Below are 4,276 nucleotides of genomic sequence, written 5' to 3' on the forward strand. Positions count from 1 at the left end.
GTCATAATCCAACAGCATCTGCAGTCCTTCTTCAACCTCTGAATCTGATTTTTGCTCAGGTCCCTCAATTTCAGCCATAAATTACCTGAAATCATAGAAAAATACACAAACTCATAGTAAAGTCCAAAAATATGAATTTTATTTAAAAACTAATAAAAATATACTAAAAACTAGCTAAATCATACTAAATACTATGTAAAAACAATGCCAAAAAGCGTATAAATTATCCGCTCATCACTTATCTATGATTGGTTTCCAAGTCTTCAACAAGCGTGGATTATCTCCTAAAGAAACCCCGAGGTATCTAACAGGTAAGACAGCTTGCTTGCACCCTAGTATGCGAAATTGTTACTCAGGTTGTGAATTATTGTTCGAAATTGATTCCCTGGCGATGGAACCAAAAACGGATGCACAGAACCATGGTCTAAACATATCTTCACAACTTCGCATAAATAACCAGCAAGTGCACTGAGTCGTCCAAGTAATAAGCCTTACGTGAGTAAGGGTCGATCCCACGGAGATTGTTGGTATGAAGCAAGCTATGGTCACCTTGTAAATCTCAGTCAGGCGGATATAAAATAGTTATGGAGTTTTCGAAATTAATACTAAAATAAGGATAGAAATACTTATGTAAATCATTGGTGAGAATTTCAGATAAGCGTATGGAGATGCATTCATTCCTCTGAACCTCTGCTTTCCTGCTGTCTTCATCCAATCAGTCTTACTCCTTTCTATGGCTGGCCTTATGTAAGGATGTCACCGGTGCCAATGGCTACTTTCAATCCTCTCGGGAAAATGGTCCAAATGCTCTGTCACAGCACGGCTAATCGTCTGGAGGCATCACCCTTGTCGTTGGTTGCATCCTATTCCTCTGTGAAAATGGTCCAATGCGCTGTCACTGCATGGCTAATCATCTTGGAGGTTCTCGATCATACTGGAATAGAATTTACTATCCTTTTGCGTCTGTCACTACGCCCAGCACTCGCAAGTTTGGAGTTCGTCACAGTCATTCAATCCCAGAATCCTACTCGGAATACCACGGACAAGGTTTAGACTTTCCGGACTCTCATGAATGCCGCCATCAATCTAGCTTATACCACGAAGATTCTGATTAAGAGATCTAAGAGATACTCATTCAATCTAATGTAGAACGGAAGTGGTTGTCAGGCACGCGTTCATAGGGAATGATGATGATTGTCACGTTCATCACATTCAGGTTGAAGTGCGAACGAATATCTTAGAAGCGAAATAAGATGAATTGAATAGAAAACAGTAGTACTTTGCATTAATCTTTGAGGAACAGCAGAGCTCCACACCTTAATCTATGGAGTGCAGAAACTCTACCGTTGAAAATACATAAGTGAGAGGTCCAGGCATGGCCGAATGGCCAGCCCCCTAAAACGTGATCACAGGATCAGAATACAATCCAGGATTCAAAGATTCAAAGATTCAAAGATGTCTAATACAATAGTAAAAGGTCCTATTTATAATAAACTAGCTACTAGGGTTTACAGAAGTAAGTAATTGATGCATAAATCCACTTCCGGGGCCCACTTGGTGTGTGCTTGGGCTAAGCTTGAAGTCTACACGTGGAGAGGTCATTCTTGGAGTTGAACGCCAGCTTTTGTGCCAGTTTGGGCGTTGAACTCCACTTTGCAACTTATTTCTGGCGCTGGACGCTAGAATTGGGTAGAGAGCTGGCGTTGAACGCCAGTTTGCGTCATCTAAACTTGGGCAAAGTATGGACTATTATATATTTCTGGAAAGCCCTGGATGTCTACTTTCCAACGCAATTAAAAGCGCTCCATGTTGAGTTCTGTAGCTCCAGAAAATTCATTTTGAGTGCAGGGAGGTCAGAATCCAACAGCATCAGCAGTCCTTCTTCAACCTCTGAATCTGATTTTTGCTCAAGTCCCTCAATTTCAGCCAGAAAATACCTGAAATCACAGAAAAACACACAAACTCATAGTAAAGTCCAGAAATGTGAATTTAACATAAAAACTAATGAAAACATCCCTAAAAGTAACTAGATTCTACTAAAAACATATTAAAAACAATGCCAAAAAGCGTATAAATTATCTACTCATCACACCCCAGTATGCCGGACACATAATTTACCCATTCATGATCACAATTCACTAATATCAGATTTGACTTTTCAAAATTGATGCTCATCCCCGACATCATCTCAAAGGTCCGCAGCAACCTTTTATAATTCACAATTGTCGCTGTCTCTAGAGGGCAGAACAGAATAGTATCATCTGCAAATTAGCGATGGGACAATTCAATATGATCTCTTCTAACCAGAAGCGGATCAATAGGCCGTTCCTGAAAGTTTCCCCCAACATCCTATGCAAAACATCGACCACAAGCACAAACAGAAAAGGCGAGAGAGGATCTCCTTGTCTTAGGCCCCTCTCCATGTTGAACGGCTTAGATGGTGAACCATTAACCAGGACTGACATAGTGGCCGTACTGAAACACTCCTTCACCCAACTCCTCCATCTTTGGCCAAAACCCATTCTTTGTAGCACAATATCCACAAAACTCCATCTGACTCTGTCATATGCTTTTTAAAAATCCAGCTTGATAATAGCCGCTTTCTTCTTCCGCGTCTTGAGCCAATGAACCGTCTCACAGGCTATGAGCGCACCGTCATGAATTTTTCTACCCTTCACAAACTTACTCTGAGTCTCTCCCACCAAGCCCGGCATAATTGTTCTCATCCTTCTCACCAATATCTTCGATATCACCTTATACACACACCCCACCATACTAATTGGCCGAAAGTCCTTGATCTCCTTAGCCCCCACAAATTTTGGAGCCAGCGTCACCCATATGATGACATTCACATCCGTTAGTAGCTTAGCACTTTGGAAAAATCCCATCACCGCTGTAGTGAACTCCTACCCAATATCCTCCCATCATTTCTTGATGAAATTTATGTTGTATCCATCGCTACCCGAGGCCTTAGAAGATTTACAATCCCATACTGCCTCCCTGATTTCCTCCACCGATGGCATAACCTCTAGAGCTTCAGCGTCAGCCCCCTCAATCCGCTTCACCAAGCCATCCCGAATACCAATCCTCGGAGCATATTCCTGATGATACAATTCCTTGTAAAACCCCCTAATTGCAACTTTTATTCGCGCCTGATTCTGCACAAGCCGACCATGAATCATCAGAGCGTCAATCCTGTTATTCCTTCTTCTAGCCGAGGCAATATTATGAAAATATATGGTATTCTTATTTATGTTCTTAGCATGTTGGGATCGATACATTTGCTTCCAGTGTATTTTCTTTCTCATATACCACTTCCCACAAAAGCTCACCAATGCCTTCCTTCTACCTCCGTCGTACCATCATAGATGCCATCACTAACCAGCTCGTCAAGCTTTCTGATCTCGTCCTCAAACCTCATCAGTCTCTTATCCAAGTTGCCAAAGTGATCCTTGTGCCATTGCCACAAAGGTACCGTCAAGGCCTTCAGCTTGCAAGTGAATTGAGCTTCCCCCAAGCTTCTCCATTCAGATTTGACCATTCTCAAAAAATCCTCATGTGTAAACTAGGAATCCAGACTTCTAAAAGGTCGAGGGCCCCCTCTATCTCTTGTATCTTCCACAATCAACGAGCAGTGATCTGACAATCCCCTAGGTCCACCCTTTAGCCGACTATCAGGGAATTCTTCCACCCATTCTATGTTAACCAACACTCTATCAATCTGACTACATGATCGACCCCTAAACCACGTGAACTTCCTATCAGTAAGCGGTAAGTCTATCAACTGCATGTCATGTACCCAACCCTTAAATTCTTCTGCTGATGCCGACAAACTAGTCACCCCTTTGCGTTCTTCAACTTGAAAAATCTCATTAAAGTCTCCCAAAAAACAGAAAGGAACCTGACACAAGTCCACAATATAGCTCAACTCCTCCCATACCACTCACTTCTCCTCCCTCCCATGCGCCCTGTATACCAAACAGAAAGCACAATTAAAGTTGGTCTTGGTTAACACTCCTTCAATGCATAACCACCTCTCACCCTTATAACAATTACTCGTTATAAACATCATGTCATCCCAAATTAGCAACAAGCCCCCAGCTGCCCCTATGGACTCCACAAACTCCTAACCAACTGCACTATTTCCCCAAATTCTAGCAACATCATATCTAGTAATCACCTCCCTTTTTGTTTCGAGCAAACTAACATGTTCAAATTATGATTTTTCTTTAAAGATTTCACCATGCTTAGCTTCCCGTCTCCCCTCAATGCCCTA

Source organism: Arachis ipaensis, chromosome B2 (genome assembly GCF_059453495.1).
Source record: "Arachis ipaensis isolate K30076 ecotype BB chromosome B2, ASM5945349v1, whole genome shotgun sequence".
Classification (NCBI taxonomy): Eukaryota; Viridiplantae; Streptophyta; class Magnoliopsida; order Fabales; family Fabaceae; genus Arachis; species Arachis ipaensis.